The 19,527-nt window shown below is 32.0% G+C and overlaps 1 protein-coding gene across 1 annotated transcript in view; it reads right to left on the bottom strand.

The window, feature by feature from the left end:
• LOC108770737 (Inositol 1,4,5,-trisphosphate receptor) overlaps nt 1–17,294 on the bottom strand; it is a 73,500-nt gene extending 56,206 nt beyond the window's left edge. Inside the window, exon 1 of the mRNA XM_018522440.1 lies at nt 16,669–17,294. The gene's annotated coding sequence lies outside the window, so the exon portion shown is untranslated. The remainder of the gene's footprint in view (nt 1–16,668) is intronic.
• Nucleotides 17,295–19,527: the final 2,233 nt, after the last annotated feature.

The raw sequence follows: 19,527 nt of genomic DNA on the forward strand, positions 1-19,527 counted from the left end.
ATATATCTATATGAAATATAATATATTTGTAAGTATATTCTCTGAAAATGTGTCCTCTAAAGATATTAAAATTAATTGTCACCTAATCTCGTCTCATTGTGGTCAATCTACCCCACATAGCCATTTTTAATAAAAGAGATTGTATTCACAAACTTAGTTAGAATAATGATTACTTAATTGTAACAAAGATCTTCTAAGATATGTCATTTTCTATGAATGCAGGGATATTACAATTAATAATGTCAAAGACTTGTCAGACAACAAAATAGATGATTATAAAAATTTACTCATCAACTTCATTTTCTCAAAAATCGCTATAAATAATATATACAATGCTTGTGGTGCAAATCATTTTACACGACATATTAATATTATATCAGCTATCTACAGTTAAAAAGAGATTTTTCTGCCGTATCTTGTTTGAGTTATAAGCATTTTGACAATCAACCCCGTACGACAACAACCTGTCCCGGTCTCCCCTACTACATTGAGAAAAATTTCTGATTGAAAATGAATAAACCAGAAAATTCTAATCATGTAAATCAAAACTCTAGTTATCACAACTAAAGAATTATAATAGATTCAATCAGAAAATTCTGATTTGTTAAATATTATAAAGCAGACTATTACTAAAAAAAAAATTATTCTGAACGCAAAAATATAGCGTGTATACTGCAGCGCAACCGACGAACGAGACTTAATTGCTCAATGGTGTCATCGTAAATTGCTAGATGAAGTTATCTATCTAATAGATCCGAGAAGACGCTGTAACCGGGTCGTGAGATTTTTCCTCTCGTGAATGTGAACAGAAATTCCACGCATAACAATCTCAATTGCATAAAACATTGTTCGAAGTTTGTTACGCGTGGCAATTAGAAGCTATTTGTTTTCCGGTTATAAATGACTCTATAATTATGATAATTTCCTTCGAACATACACTGAGAAAAATTTCCAGACTTTATCCGTTCAAAATGTAACAAACGGATATTTTCGATAAATTTTGATCATATATTTAGGACTATCCGATGAAATTTTAGGGAACTATATATATATATATATATATATCCGATAAAATATTAAGAAAATTTTATCCGACAGTTCTAAAATTCATCGGATAGTCCTAAATATACGATTAAAATCTATCGGAAATATCCGTTTGTTACATTTTGAACGGATAAAGTCTGGAAATTTTTCTCAGTGTACATTCCTGTTCACAGATGATATTTAAAGATATCAAATACGTTATATGTGTATGTAGTATAAATATAAGTTTTATATTAAATGCATAATAAATCAGAATCGTGTCATACCATATTAAATCTAAAGATTCTAATAATAGCGGCTTCCGTGTAGTTGCAAGTTAAATTATCTGAAAGTTCAAATCCTCTCGTTTCATCCACAACAAAAGATAAGATTATCGTTGCGTGTTGCATAGTGAGAAAATTAATATGAAATCATATCGGCCGCGATATGATCATCTAGAAATAATCTACCGAGAAATCGCGATATGACTTTCCGATAAATTGATTTGCTTTAATCGAGTATCTTCGAACAGAGGCAGACTTTGTCCGAGCTCTACTCTTTAAATTAAACTGACCCTTAACCTTCGCGTTCACATAAACAACCATAACCGTGGGCACAACCGTTGGTCAGGTCAGGTTCACTTTTACAGAAGAAATCGATAAAACGAGTCCTGATACTAACAACCATTTGACACGACCATTTGACACGAAAGTACAATCTAGATTTCACGAGAAGCAAACAAAGAACATAATAAATTTTAAAAGCTCAATAATAATTGATAGTTATTGTGATTGACAATCTAATCTAATTAAATATTCAAATTAGATATCGCTCTTATCTTCACGTTGATTATAGGTATAAAGAATAATTTTACTTAATGTTTCCAGAAGAAATATCGAATACATTCTTTCACGTGCATGGTATATGTTCGACTAATATCTATTTCTATCAATGTAGAACTTTAATTTCTTAACTTACGTTAGTTTAATTTTTATATTTTCCTAGTTGTAAGGATTTTAAAAAAATAGTAAATTAAATCGACTAATTTAGAATTCATAACAAAACTCTATATGATTTCACAATTCAATTTAAAAAATTGGGACTAGCAAAGCCACGCTGGATTTCTTAAATATGTTATATGCAACACTATTAATCAAAATAATTAATTTTTTCAAACGTTTCGATCATTTTAATATGATCATTTTCAATGGTATACATAAAAATTACAATAAACAGTCGCAATTTTCTTACACTGAGAGAAAAGATATAGTATTGGTAACAAAAAAAGAGAATTATTCACAAATGGCCGATTATCATTAGATTACTTTGTTAAAATTACAAAATACAATATTTTTTTGTAAGATGAACAAAATTTTTTTATTTAACAGTACAAATTTATTTGGTTACTCACGTTTTGTAAATACCAATGTAAAGTTTGGTTGCCATTACAAAATAAGTATTCTTTTAGTAATTTCAACAAAATAATCCACTATGGTAGAGCAAGGAGTGTTTCGCGGAGCTATCAGAGACGGCGTGTCTTCTCGTAAGAGAAATTCTACCTCTATAAAGCCGAGACGATTAGAGACTAATCTCGTGGACTTCTCGGTTCTCGCCATACCATGATCAATCATGGTAACTATTTTTTCAGAGCGATTTGTAATCTCAATTACTCTAAATCTATATATATTTCTGCTAAGCTAAGGAAATTCAAAAACGCCAAACATAATCACTCTGTAGAAAGTGAGAGATACTTATATATTATTCATTTTGTTCCGGGAACAAAATGTTCTATTTCTAATTACAAAAGATCTATAAACATCATATAAAACAGTTTTGTACCATTAAATAATCAGTTTAGTTAATAAATTCAACAAGTTAATATTGTCGAGGTAACCAACGGTTTGATTGATCATATATCAACAAATAGTTTTTGTGTCAGTAACAAAACTTTGGTTATTGGTACAAAACATTTCTCTCAGTGTAAGTTAATGTTATTACATTATCGATTTGTTTAATGGTCATCTTCATTAGAAATCCTTATACATACATGTTTGATATTTTAATTGTACTTTACTCTGAAATGTTTCGAATCAAGAATCTTCGTTTCCTGGCTACAATGCTATTGAGAAAATGTGTTATTTGTTCCACATCCTGTCAACACATTGAATCCCTAATTCGTAACTATAAATATTTTATGTTAACACTCTTTAACATTACAACAGCTAATGAATAAATTTAGCTGTTGTAATTAAAAAGTAGACATAAAATATTCATAATAAGAGATTCAATATGTGTTGACAGGATGTGAAACAAATAACACATCTTCTCAATAATGCTGTGATCAGAAAACCAAATCTTTGATTCGAAACATTTCAGAGTAAAGTACGATTAAAATATCAAACTTGTATGTACAAAAATTTCTAATGAGGATGATCGTCAAAAAATCGACAATGTAATAGGATTAGCTAAAGAAAATTGCAACTATTTATGATCTATTGTAATTTTTATGTATACTATTGTTGAAGATGATCATATTAAAATGATCGAAACGTTTAAAAATTATTTTGATTAATAGTATTGTATATTAGCATAATAGATCCAGCGTGGCTCTACTAGTAGTGTCTGTGAAGTTAGCACGGTATTTTATTAATTTTCAAAAAATAATGATTGTTCCGATAACACTTTTCATTGTTCTACTGTTCTTTCGAAAATAACAAAATGTTCTGCATTTTTAATATCAAAAAATCAAAAATAAAGAAATAACTTTAGCATGGCATAACTTCTTCTAAAGTACTAGATGACATCGAGTATTACATCTGTCAAGTGTGTTCCCGTTTCTTTTAAGTTAAATTGATTATTAGTCCCAATCTTTCAAGTTAAATTAAATAGAGATTAAAATTAATCCGTAGTGAAAAAGTACATAAACGCGCTTTTTTTCTAACTGCAAAAAAAGTTGATAAAAAATATCACATTTAAAATACAGCATACAATATGTTTATTTCTTCTAAAATCATCTCTTCTACAAAAGTACCAAACTACCTTTATGTAAGTGTCAACATACGTTACCTCTTTCATAAATGTACGACGTGCTATTTTTAGATCTCATTCATAGAAAAACCACACGAAAGAATAAAGTGTGCCTCTTTCTCCTTTTACGAGCTTCAATGATAAAATAAATAAATTTGGTAATCCGAAGGGAAGTAATTAGCAACACATTATATGCCCAGAAAATTCTTTCATTGTGAGAGATACATAATTATTTACATAATTCTCAAATCTCAATCCGTGAGTAAAACTCCTACCGTCTTTTTATTGAATTATCAGTTTACCTATATTAACATTTTACCAACCAACCTTTACGCAAAAGAAATTAATTTACATAAATAAGTTCGAATATACTAACGTATAAAATATCCTGGAAATTATCATTTCCGAGAGTATCATAAGCTGCAGCAAAATAAAATCAGTAAAATTAGTTTTGCGCAAAAGTATATGAAGATCTTACACTGTTAAATTTTATAGTGTCAAATTAACTAAATGTGAGTCGCCACTGCTCCTACTCAATAATATCGTTATTTTTTACTAAAACAATGGTTATATTTGATACTATACAGTATCAATTTAACATTATATAGTGTCAAATTTAATTATCATTTTAATAAAAAATAACGATATATTTAGTAGGAGCAGTGGCGACTCATATTAGATTAAATTTGACACTATGGATTTAACAGTGTAGAAACATGTTTTAATAAATAATTAATACTGTTTTTAAATTTTTTTTTTCTGTAAAAATATAAGATTGTCTCACTTGAATTATAATAATATTATCACTAAAATACATATTAAACGTTATAATATACCATAACAAATTATTAATTATCATAGTGAAATTAAATAAAGAATATTATTTGCACTATATTATTATTGTGTACTTCTTTTAAAAGCAATTTGTATATTTATTTTTTATGTCAGACATTTACTAAAAATGATGCAAACTTCATTTAGCATATAAATAGAGTTACGGATATAAATCTAACTCAAAATACTAAATCGTGGAAAATTAACAGCGGAAGTCGACAGACATTATAAACTGTAAATGACTGAATGTAATAAGAATGTTATTACCATACACATATAATTTCTTAATACACACACACACATTACTAAATAAAAAAAAAGTTCATTTTAACATCACATCGCTATAAACGCGTGCTATTTAGTACGTAATTTTATTTATTTCTTTTTATAGATATGAAAATAATATATAAGCATAAAAAGAAGTTATTATCGAACGTTTCAACGCAGGCATGTTAAAATGTTGTTTAAATGATAACTGTCACAAGATGATATTATATGTACACCGAAAAAATTGTATTCTTGAAAGATGTACTTAATACTTCCTCTTAAGGAGGTTGTAAGGGCATAAAACACATATATTAATATTTTCGCTTTAAACAAACTACATACATGTGAAAGTTGTGTTCATAACATTCTGGTTTTATTGAGCAACACATTTTTATAGGTTATTTATTTTATTTGTTATTAGTTTTATTGTTATAAATAAAAATTGTTAAAATAATAAGAAAAATCTAAATGTTTTTATATAAATATATTAAGTACTAAACATGACTTATGCAAAGTTTCATTGAGATTCACCATTAGTTTATAACAAATAACAAATTTTATTTATTTACTGAACAATTAATGTCTGCATCTCAAGATAACTTTACAAAAATATTGTTGAATTCCTAGAGTCCTAGAGTATTTATATTAAAAAATTGAGATTTTTATCATTATTTTATAATACATTTTCACATATTTATATTAGAGTACAAATTTAAAAAATATTACTACTTATTTAAATAACTTTTGATCCAGATGGTCAATTGTTTCTATTTTTTTTGTATTATTATTAAATGAAATTTAGAATAGTATGTAATTTTTTCAAGTAGTTCTTAACATATTGCATTTGCCTTACAACCTCCTTAACAGATATAAGAATATTTCCTCTTAAATTAATAATATATTCTCGATTTGCGAAAGCGATCGTCGCCACACGTGCGCTATACGCTCGCTTCACACGGTTTTTGATGATGTCTCCCTTAAAAAAAAAAGACACTTTTGTCTGAAGCATTTTTCTGTAAAATGTATTGTTCAAGAGATATTTGAGATCATCATTTAAAATAGGACATCCTGTATATTCTCATATTAAGAATATACTTATTTTTAGATGATTACCCTCTTAAATTAAGAGGATCGTCTCAGCGCTTATTTTAGAGGAAAACATACTATACGTAAGTGGGATATTATTAAATTAAGAATACAATTTTTTCGGTGTATCGTGTGATACACGAGAATCTCTTCAACTCCATCATGCCACATGCCGCTGCTTGTTTCAATAGAAATTCATTCAAAAAAGATAGAAAAAATATGTATGCTTTTTTCCATTTATTCGTATATTTATAAAATTCCTATTTTAATATATTCTTTTCGACCCCATAACATTATCACGTTCTTATTTAAGTGATACATGTTCCAGTATATAGATTATATCCAGATATAGATACTATGCAAATAATATTATGCTATTCGTTAGAATTATTGATTTATTAAATTTTCTTTTTTCGGTCTCGTATTTTTTAAAATTCATACTATATATCGAAATAAGTTCGATGCTTGATTGATCAAATTGATTTTGCTATTGAAATTCTATACAGGCCGAATATTCCAGTATTAGATTATACTATAGGATAATATTATTCTACTACTAAAATTATTAGAATTAATAATTTTAAACCATTTATTAACTTTTTCTTTTTCACTTCGTTTCTTTTTTTAATTCACCCATTAAATTTTGCCATTAAAATTCTGCAAGCCTAAATTTTAATTTTTCATGTTTATGTGATATATTGTAAAAATATCAGCAACTGTATGAGTTGCAAAAATACAACAAAGACGTTTATTCCGTCTTGGCGTCGAACGATGCAGTAGTTGGATAATAAACCGCCAATTGACTATCAATATCATCTAATGAAACCGTATCAATGCATAGCGGTATATGAGGGCATCCAATTCTATCTACCGCTATTCGCCGAATAAAACATTGTTATTAAACGGCGACATTTAATATGATCCCAAATATATTACGCAGCACAAAAATAATCGTGTAGTTTTTCTTAACACAAAAGTTCTCGTATTGTTATAAAAATTGTGTCTGTAATCGACTTCACTAATTATCGCACTGAAGAGAATTCAAATCCAGAATCGAAACGTCTGCGGATTCATATTTACTTTTAACTTTGTTCAGCAAATATTAGATTGGAACAAAAGTATATAATTCATTTGTATCAATTTTTAAAGGGAGTTATGAGCAATCAAAGTTAAAATACTCCTTTTATTTAATCAGCGATAACTCAGTAACAAAAAATCTTAAGAACATTTTTCAAAAACAATTTTGTAGGGCAAACTCTAAGCTTTCATGAAAGTAAAAAATTTTCGCAAGTTTTTTTCGACACGTGACAAGTTCACATAGTGAAAAGAAAATTTCCTATTTTGTTCAGTTCGTAGTTTTTTATATAAAAAAAATTACCAAACTCACAGAAACTCAAAAGACATAATGACCTTTTAAAAGTAGAGATTTTATATATAAGCTCTAAAACTCTTACTTTTAATTTAAATTTCGCTCCTTTTTAATGAAGTTATAGCTGCTTGAATTGTAAAGAGTTCATAGGTTTTTTATTCCAATAAAAATACTCAAGAACGGCAGAACTACGAAAAGTGCTACTATAACTAACTGTTATCATTGTTTTTTGACAATTAATAAAACGCTGTGCTAACTTCAGAACATCCTAATTGCTTGTAAGAAAATTACAATTTTATCGTTTATGAATACATATGATTTACGCACTAACCCAACTGCGGAGGCTCACATATAGGTAATTTATTTGTATTGCAGCTATAAAAAAGATTTCACGATCATAGCACGGAATATTACCGTACATGTATATTGTCAAGAAGGATGGATTGCAATCGTAAAAACTTTTCCGTTTAAATCTACAAGAACGCTGCTGACATTAAGTCGCGAAGGTTCTCTGAAAGAAATCGAATGGCTAATAAATAACCTCTGTGAAGCTGGCCCCACTTTTTCCAAAAATTGAAAAAATAAGTAGAGGTCTGGTTGCCCCTTCAAGAGTTCTAGAGTTCTCTATCAATTTTAGAAATAGTTCCGCCGATTAAAGGGGTGAAAACACCATTTGAAATATCCGGGGGGGCCAACTTCACGATTCTGAAACTTTGAAGGGCTATAACTTCTTTACCATTCATTTTAGAACTTTCATCCATATAGAACAATCGATAGAACTCTTTGGGGGGCAAACAGAACTCTCAAGAAAATAATGGATTTCGAAAAAAAAAAAATTTTTTTTTTTTAATTAATTTATTTGTTTTCGATCTCAGCTGTTTCATTATTAAGGATTATCGTTAGAACTCCTTGGGGGGCTGTCAGAATTCATTACAGGATGCCAAAAACCTAAAAAAGTTTTTTTTTCAATAATTAATTTTTTTTTAATTTTTTTTTTGGAAATCCATTACTTTCTTGAGAGTTCTGTTTACCCCCCAAAGAGTTCTAACGATTATCCTTAATAACCGATGCGCTGAAACCGACATCTAAAAAGTTCTGGGCCTTTGAAGTTTCAATTTTTGAAATTTTTCTAAGTCCACGGAGGTAACTTCAAAGCCCTAGAACTTTTTAGATGTCGGTTTCAGCGCATCGGTTATTAAGGATAATCGATAGAACTCTTTGGGGGCAACCAGAACTCTAAAGAAAGTACCGAATTTCCGAAAAAAATGTTTTACCTGCGTGCTTAGAAAAATTTCAAAAATTGAAACTTCAAAGCCATAGAACTATTTAGATATCGGTTTCAGCGCATCGGTTATTAAGGATAATCGTTAGAACTCTTTGGGGAGCAAACAGAACTCTAAAGAAAGTACCGGATTTCCGAAAAAAATGTTTTACCTGCGTAGACTTAAAAAAATTTCAAAAATTGAAACTTTAAAGCCCTAGAACTTTTTAGATATCGGTTTCAGCGCATCGGTTATTAAGGATAATCGTTAGAACTCTTTGGGGGGCAAACAGAACTCTCAAGAAAATAATGGATTTCCAAAAAAAAAATTTTCAAAAAAAATTAATTATTGAAAAATAAACTTTTTTTAGATTTTCGGTATCCTGTAATGAATTCTGACAACCCCCCAAAGAGTTCTAATGATAATCCTTAATAATGAAACAGCTGAGATCGAAAACAAAAAATTAATTTTTTTGGAAAAATTTTTTTTTTCGAAATCCATTATTTTCTTTAGAGTTCTGTTTGCCCCCCAAAGAGTTCTATCGATTGTTCTATATGGATGAAAGTTCTAAAATGAATGGTAAAGAAGTTATAGCCCTTCAAAGTTTCGGAATCGTGAAGTTGGCTTCCCCTGATATTCAAATGGTGTTTTTACCCCTTTAATCGACGGAACTATTTCTAAAATTGATAGAGAACTCTAGAACTCTTGAGGGGGCAACCAGAACTCTATTTATTTTTTCAATTTTTGGAAAAAGTGGGGCCAGCTTCACAGAGGTTAATAAATATTCTTATTTAAATGTCGCTCCGTATATCGATAAATTAATCGTGATATTAGCAGAGAATCAGAAGTACATTGAAAAAAAATTTCGGTTGAAAATGGACGAATCAGAATTTTCTGGTTAAATTTATTAGAATTCTAGTTGAGATAACCGGAATTTTGATTGATACAATATTTCTGATAAAATCTATTAGAATTCTTATTTTTACCAGACTAATTATATCAATCAGAATTCTAGTTATTTTTCAACTAGAATTCTAGCCGATTTAACCAGAAAATTCTGATTCGTCCATTTTCCAATAGAATTACTATTTAATTGAACCAGACCATTTTTTTCAGTTTAAATATCTCTTATCGGCTTAATTTCAACCATCAACTTCTTAGCGTATGATATATTGCACTTGCTGTCAATTCATTTTGCTTTCCTCAAAAGATGTAACTTACGCCACCGCACCAGGTGCAAACAGGCTTGCATTCCAGGGTCGTCAGTATGCAATGCGTCAACCGGGACTGAGGTTCAATCTGACGCATTACGGCCTACGACATACCTTGATCTCGGATTGCCGAAGTGTTCCCAAAAGCCATGCGCGGTGTCTAATTTCATGCAAGAGGATAGCAAGTGTTCATCATGAATTACGTAAGAGCATTCTCACAGGGAAGGTATATGTTACAATCGACAAGATCTGGCAGAGTTTCATCCTCGCTGGGAGGATCGTATCTCCGCCGTGACTTTCAAAGAGATCGACACAATTAATTGTACTGCGCCAATATAATTTTATCGCGTAAATAATTCGTCCAATATCGACTTCAAGACGTACACGGAGAAAATTTTATATTTAAAATTACTATAATGTGGTAGTAGCTGCGATCTTCATGTAAATTATAAGTTTAAATGCTATAGTTATTTTTTTAAAAACAATAATATAACGTAATTTTTACACTTTTTCATAATAAAAATTTTTTATTACAAAATCAAATATACCTAGCAAATTTTGTTTGCGTACCATAAAAATTAACTGTTTTCATGTTAGAATATATGGCTTAACAAAATAATTACTTTATTTATGTGATAAAAATTAGTATATTACCATAGTAAAAGTTAAGTCGGAATCATGTTGTGAGAGTCCATCGAAAATACAAGACATAGTAAAGTGTAATTTAAAAATTGTATTAAAACTTAATATAAAATTTTCTCCGTGTAAATAACGTCAATCGCGATCTGCTGCGTTATGCATCCGGATGCATTATGCATATCGACGAGAATAGTACACGTTCGTTGGAAAAAGAAGTTCCTTTCACTTTTTTGTCTCTTTCAAGATTATTTTTGAGATCATACGCCTTGAGTGAACAACTGGAGACGCTGCCCGATTAAAAAATGAAAGCCAGTAAGAAAAAATGTCAAAGCGCATTGTACTGAAAAATCTAATTTTAAACTTTGTTAGACGAGGTATATTTATTTATACAGTGCGATGTCCTTTCCATTTGAAAATATCATCTTTGAATCTCAACGCAGCCTTGAAGCCATAACGCATGAATGTGTCGCGCTAAAAATATTCCCGACTGACAAAATGCAGAAAAATTGTCCGTCTTCCATGTATATATCATATCCTCCGTACCACCTTTCGCGGACATCCCATCCTTGTTAATGCGTGACGTAAATGAAGTTACGTATTCGACGTTGAGTCGTGAAACATTACATTGAAACCATGTTTCCTTAAGATTAATTTGCATCTTCTTGCATTAAAAAAAACGTTTTTAGTATTTGTGACTATAAATCGCACGGTAAAATAATTTATGGTTGAAAGCTCCATTTTTATAATTATTACTGCTATGTTAGTAATAATAATTATATTTATATAATTATATTTTTCGAGAATAATCATATATTCGTCTTGATATATAGAACTATAAACATATTTATTATTGCTAACATTATAGCAGTAATAAGAATAAAAATGAGGCTCCTACTTATAATTATTTTATTATATGCAATTATAATCATACATGTCAAAATATTTTCTCTCAGTATAACGTTTAAAATATATAAGATGCATTGCACACGAATGCAACAACCGGACATAATGTAATTAAATTCAATTAATCTTTTATATTACGGAGCATAAATTTTCGGAGTAAACAAGAGGACTATCCTTTTTTACCGTACGATACGACGCGATACTATCTATTTAATTGATTTCGCCGCCGGGTGTTCGACTAAAACACACAAAACATCACTCAATACACTCTTATCTCAAACCGGACATGCAAAGAAGGAAGCAATTCGCGCGCGATGTCATTAACCCTTGTAGATTCGCCAAGCACGTTTGACCCACTCCAGTTAGTCAACGAAGTATTATATCCGTTTTACGGAGAATTCCCGGCGTGATAAAAACCCGTTGAACCCGCTGTCCCCGGATACGTGCAATCGATATTCGAAGACCCTGGAAAATAAGGTTGGCACCTCTTTCAAAAGAAAGATAAGCGCAATTTCGTGTCGCCCCAAGTCTTCCTCGTCCAAGAAAAATTTTATCGTTAAAAAATACAATATCTAAAGAAAATCACAGTGGATCTGCTTCCAAGACGCTGGCAGTCTTCTATCTCATTGTGTCCATCATTATCTCGCGGGATATAACGAGTATCATTTTTCTTGAGAAAGATACTGCTACGTCTTTCGAAACGTTGATTAACCGCACCAAGCTATCCACCGTTACGCAAGAATAGTGTTATTAACGGAAGACGCATCGATATTTTGTGTGTGTGTGTGTGTGTGTGTGTACGTGATACGATATCGAAAATAAGAACCGTATTACCCACGAACAGCGGTATTATCTCTGTTAAAGCCAACTGATTTAACACTAATTGCGAGGACATTTGGTAATTGGTGGGATACGTGCTGTATTACCTTCCAGCAACAAGATTTCACATCTCACTGAAACGTGCGAATCTGAAGGGCGATTAAGTCACGATTTTTTCGTACATTTTACATATTTTACTATTTTATTCTGACTCTTCATAATAAGAGAAAGGTTGATTGCCTCATGAGAAATATTACCATGATTTTCATTGGAACTTAAATGTATACATTCATTGCGTATTAACTAATAGTTGAAAATGACTAATTGCTAAAAGTCGAACTATGTACACATGATAATATAATGTTGTAAATATATTGAAGTCTTATTTATATCGTATTGCGTAATTTGAACCGCGCAAATTCCCGGCTGCCTATCTTTTACTTTCTCTTGTTTTTTATTTATTTCGATTTGATTACATTACTTAGTTTTGTACTATTTTAGTAAGAGTGGTACGAGATGAGAGGTACAAATTAAGATCGAGACAACTCGATCGAGGACATCGCCTCGATTTATTGATATTTAATAAATGCGTTTATATTTAAAAAATGCCATTCCAGTTGGTAAGCTTTTTAGTTTTTACGCTTCTATTTCTTTTTTTCAAAAATTCGAATACGGTAAAGGGGATGAAAAAATCAATCTCGTACGCGATTCCTGGCATTCAGCATTAAACGTGACCGCCCCAATGCTCCAGTTTTCATTGACGCGTTATCAGGAAAACTAGCAAGGAGCTATTATAGCAACCGAACCCACAACTGAGCGCCCGATGATGAATGCAAACTGCAAATGTTTTTTTTACTACACTCGCATGCGAAGATTTCACGTACGTGTCGAGTTCGACGGATCTAAGGAATCACGTACGTGATAATAAACGTGTCGAAAATACTGCGTATAAACGACGGAAATGCGCACTTTAAATACCACTCTCTTTCCTCTCTCCTCTTTTCCTGTTTATCATTTCCTCTTATCCTGCAATTCTTTAACTTGAGAAATTTATTCTGTTATGTAAACGCATATTTCAGTATCGGTTTTTTTTATAGTGAATTCAATCACTCTCGCAAACGGAAAGAATAGTTTTTTTGCTAAAATAAATAACAAACTGTACTCAAAATAATAATAAATAATAATAAAGTAAATTGTTCTCAAAATATAGCTGGATACAGATCTGAATATAACTTTATTTGGACCATCAAAATAATTATGTAGAACATTTAAGTTTTAATGACAAAGCTCTCTAATAAAAGTTTTATCATTCTAACAATTAGTTCTAAAGATCATTGTAATATATAACCAGTGTCGTACAATTATTTTAATGGTCCAAACAAAATCATTTTTAGATCTATAGATCTAAAAATGTTAGATTTTTCAGTAAACTTCTTTCCGTACACTACACTGAATTAGTACACATTAAAGACTGCTTTATAAAGTATTTAAATGCGGTGATATAATATAATCAACTTTTAATAAAACGATACTGCACTTGTATTGAATGTCTTTATGTTAAATAGCGTGATCATGTCATTATTGGGCATTTAATCTCTTTTAAAATATTTATATGCTTTTACATTTAACTTCACTAATTGCATGATAGCTGCTTTTAGTATGCGTTAATTCAGCGTAATGCGAGTGATCGAATTCGCTATTATTTTCGCCGAGGCTTGCATTTTCAAGCTAAATCCTGTACACTCTGAAACACTCGCGTAAAAATTAATACACACGTATATACACTTTCTCCGATCAGGAGTGAAAATATTGACACGAGACGCACCGTTCGTCTCATTGTCAAGAATTTGAAAGTGAGATTTAAATACCAAATTTGAAAAACCAAGTTGTCGAGTCGATTGGTATCACTTATGTCCAGACCTGCTTTGAGATGAAAAATGGACCATCTCGGTTTTCTACCTTTTCTGCCTTACTTTCAGTGCTGAGTGCACACACGTCAGCATTTCCTCTCGCGGAAGAGCAGAGAGGAAACGATTTCAATGAGAGGCTTAAAGATAAAAAAGCAAAGAGAGAAAGGGAAAAAAAATGGACACTGAAGATGGAACAAGGAAAATCATCCGGTTCCGATAATAATTGAGAATCATGTTCACTTTTATCAATGTAAATTACTTTAATTTCTATTTAACTTACTCTTTATTGTAGTCAGAATTATTTACAACTATATCAAAAAATAAGGAAAACTAATCTAAAAATTAATAACATATTTAAACCTCTCAAATCCCAGGTGTTATAAGAACTTCAAGAAGAAGTTCAGGTGTCATAAGAACTTCAATAAGAATTTCAAGAAGTTCAAGTAAGGTTATTATTTTTGACAGCTTCGAAAATTCAAAGCTTCGAAAAAGATATTTGTATGAATAGAAAAAAATAAAAATATATTCATAATGTACATATATTCGTAAATATATTTGTATATTTTTTATGAAAATATATTCGTTACTATTAACTATTAAATTAATAATTCTATAACTTTTGATTCTTCGATGCTTCGAAAATTGAAGTATCGAAAATTCGAAACTTCGATCTTCGGAGATGATGCCGAAGTTTCGAAGCTTTGAAGTTCGAATGTTGAAACCTTCGAAGCAAATCAGCAGCTCTATAATAAAGACAAAAAAGCCACCGGAATTAACTCCAATATCCCCCCTTTTTTATCCTTTTCTAGTTCTAAGGTCTGGTTCTATCGATGTAAGATTAATTACGGTTTAAGTCACTTTATCTTTTTCTAATTCGGTTTAAGTTACTGTTTATCTTTTCCCCTGATTAGAAAAAGATAAACAGTGACTTATGCTCGTTTCTATCAATTGTAAATTAAGTTTAATCCCGGTTCAACTCACTCTTCATCTTTTTCTAGTTCTAAGTTTTAGAAAAAGAAGAAGAATAAATTAAACCAAGATTAAAGTTAATCCACATTGATAGAATTGGGCTGAAACTTCTTTATTATTAAATGCTGCATTAATTATTACATTATAGAAAATTTGCTTTGCAGAAATATAATACTGTTCATCTTTTATATACTATTTTCAAAATTTTGTAAGTAAAATATATAGGTATATAAATAAGAGAATTGCGAGTTCAAACATTGCAGGAAATACAATCAGTAAAATAAATTCTTATGATATTAACAGAATCTTTTTTCCCAACAAAATTGAACTTACAATTAATGATAGATAGTATAATCTTAAAAAAGAATAGCCCAATTTTCAATATTTAATACTTATTTCTATACCTAATGTAAATTAACTTTAATTTCAAATCAACTTAATCTTCATCTTTTTCCGATTTTAACAATTAGAAAAAGATAAACAATCAAACCAAGATTAAAGTTAATCTTACATTGATGGAACCGGATCTAAGAATCAGAAAACGATAAAACAAATCAAACCGAGAGATTAAAATTAAATTACACTGATAGAAAGGGACATCCATCGCGTCTCAGGCCGGAATCCGACTATGCATTGAAGATTGAGATTGAAGATTAAAGATTAAAATTTCACCAATGAGAACAAAGAAATTCTGGCTCTTTTTGTTCTGATTGGTCAAACTTCAATCTTTCAATCTTCAATCTCATTCTTCAATGCGTAGTCTGATTCCGGCCTCGCGCAATGTGGGATAGAGAAGATGCGATCCGATGTTCAACACATTGTTCTTATCGTCGCTCGCTCGCTCGCTCGCGAACGCCGAGCGTCGGACGCGTCATTAGCGAGCCGATGACGGCCGGGCGTGCGGTCGCCGTGGCCAATGAAAGCGCCGGCACGCATCTCATTACCGATAATCGAAAGGCACCGCTCGACTTAACAGCCGACCGCGTAGACTCCAAACCGTGGAGAACGACGAACGACGGCGCGGCGTTAGCGTCGTGCGTTCCGTATCGTGTCACCGAGGAGCTTTAATAAAGCGTCTACGGACCTCGTTTTCGCTCGGGAATCATCCGCGAGGAGTATTTTTACGCGGGTAATTCCAAACGTCGCTGCGAGAGACATTCGACATTTCCTTTTTATTTTTTTCTTTCCACTTCCGCCTGCGGAGGAGGGACAGACGGAAGGCGCGATATATCACGAAAAATCGAAATTGCAGCAGAGGTCTGGCACCTTGCGCACCGTGGAACGCGCGTCAGCTGCGAATGACGAGAATGCGGAGAACAAAAAAGGCAATGCAAAAAGTGTTTACTCACTTCCTCGCGGCGACGGCGGCGGCAGCGACGGTGGTGGTGGTGACGGTTCCCTGCTGCTCGCTGAGCTCCGCGCGCTGTCGATGAATCGAGAATATCAAGATCGCTCCTCTGAAGTGAAACGCGTCGAGTAGCTGCAGGTAATCGTCAGAATTCGTTTGCCCTTAGGTACTCTCGTACATGCGGGAGGCGAAAATACCGGTGGCACTTCCGTCTCCCGACGTCCGCGCCGAGGTCCGCGGCTCTTCCTCACGGTGGGCGGGCCGACAACCGGTCGATCGCAGAAGTTCCAACTTCTTCCTCTTCCTCTAGTAACGTAAAACTCGGGCAAGTGTGCGCCGTAATTCACCGATCCGTGCGTGTATCCGATCCAATCTGCGCGAGGAAAAGTGGGCGACGATAAAAGTCAACGACTTACGGACGGCGACGATCGGCGATCGGTGAACTGATCGCGCGCCACGCGAGTAGCGTGTTTACAGATATATGGATATATATCTATCTCTCTCAGCGTCGCTCCCGCATGCCTACCCGCGGGCAGCAAGCCGCCAAGTGTCACTGGCACGTAGGTACGGCGCCGATCGAAACCGCGAGATGTTGACACGCGAAATGCGAAACGACATCCACATTGCACGGTGGTCTCGATACGACTGTTCGACTGCCGCGCCTCGCGGCTTCATGTCGCCGCGCGAGCGCCCGCGAATCTTTGCTCCAAGAATTATCTGTCGGTCAACAAGAGCACCGCTCGTTCCACCGGTCAATCGCAAAGCTCTTATCGCGGTCGATACCGATTAGAAAATGCCAGCTGACGCTAAGTATATTCATGAAATGTATTCATAAAATCTCAAAATAATATTTCAAGTAGGGATTCACTGGATATCCGGAAAGTATTCGGTACCCGATATTATCCGGCACTTTTTTATTATTCGACCGGATAGCCGGATATCATTAGTAGATATCCGGAAATATATTCGGTTTAAGGGGATGCTGGAGTGTCCTGTTTTACCATTTAATTTTTGAAGACTCTTTTCTCTTAATTGTGTTTATGGATTGAAAAGTCCTTCTTCACAATTAAAGTATCGATAACAACACAGGCTGCCAGCTACAATTTAATACGAAAAATGAAAGAAAATTTAAAACTTACAGTTTTGTTATCGGCTTCTGTAGTCGACACGTCACAATATGTGCTGCATATAAGAGTTTCAGATTTTACTGTTCAGAGTTTCTGTTTAAAATAAGTAGCTAGCAGCCTACAGAAAACCTCGAAGAACAATACTATGCCTGTACAAATGAGCTGGGAGCTTTAGTATAAGAGGAAAGAGTCAGGGGCCTGTAAGGCCCGAGTTGATAGCGACAACGGCACCACGTGTAAAAATTATAGTTGTGCGGGATGATTAATTTTTATAGTCTCTACGTGAAAACTGACTTATGGGGATGCTGGATGGACCCAATTATCGACATTGCAGATTGATCAAAATCTCCGAATTGACTAAATGGAATAAAAAATCCTTTTACAGGATTAAAGTAAACACAAAATTCTGACGTGGTGCAGTGGATTTTATACTAAAATAAAAAAAAAGTTAAAAAAATTTTTTACTTTTTTTCGATTTTAGTATAACATCCACTGCACCACATCAGGATTGTGTTTACTTTAATCCTGTAAAAGGATTTTTTATTCCATTTAGTCAATTAGGAGATTTTGATCAATCTGCAATATCGATAATCGGGTCCCTCTAGCATCCCCTTAATATCATTAAATTATTGTTTTTTCTTATACAAATGTTCTAGAAATAAATATGTATATTCATGATGCTATAATATCTTATATATTGTTGCAAAATTATACAATCCTTTTCTCTATAGGCTTTTTTTATTTTTATTTTGTTTTAGAAAACACTCGGAATTCGATCGGATATCTGGAAAATGTCGGATATCCGACTAAAAAAATTTGCCTTCTCGGATATCCGATATCTGATATCCGGTAATTTTACGATTCGGTGTATTCCTAATTCCAAGAATATTCCAGAATGTCCCGAAATATTTTCAGACTGTAAGAACAACATTTAAATAATCATTAAATATTTTATTCACACATCGTTATATATTCGCAGAATGTTCCATATAAGGGTGTTTAACGTAACGGCCACGATTTCTCACATACATTAATATGTATAAATATGTATAAACATACATAAATATTTATAAACACTTATAATCATGTATGATATATGTTATATATATTCAAACATCCCTCTTTCTTTCATAAAATTATACTCATTACTTTTTAGTGCAATAACAATAGTATAATGTAACAATATAAAAAATAATTAAAGGGATAATTTTCGCATTGTGTGTTCATTTTTGAAAAAAAAAAAACAAGTTTGGAAAAATGTCAAAAAAAATTGCTCATACACAATTATGCATAATTTTATTATAATTATACATAGTAATTTTTTTACATTTCTTGAAACTTGATTTTTTCTTTTCTTGATTTCTTGATCACCGAAATGTTACTTTTATTAATGTTTTATTGATTTTATTGATATTTAATATCAAATTTGTAACATTATTTGTAACAGCAATACTTTATACAACCTCTAACTAAACGCAGAATATATACACATACATCAGGAGACGCGATAGCGGCTCCCGTCAAGTATATTTTTGTAGTACATAATATAATACCATGTCATGATCATGAAAGAAACGCTACAGCGTACCCTTTACAGGAATAAACTCGCTTATATAATTAAAAATTATTGTTTTGTTTAAACAAATTGATGTTATTAAAAAATGCATATATTGGGAAAGAATATAGATTTTTACAATTAAAATGAAATAATAATCATGTCCATAAGTGTACTT

The sequence above is a fragment of the Trachymyrmex cornetzi genome, unplaced genomic scaffold, assembly GCF_001594075.2.
Source record: "Trachymyrmex cornetzi isolate Tcor2-1 unplaced genomic scaffold, Tcor1.1 scaffold131, whole genome shotgun sequence".
Lineage (NCBI taxonomy): Eukaryota > Metazoa > Arthropoda > Insecta > Hymenoptera > Formicidae > Trachymyrmex > Trachymyrmex cornetzi.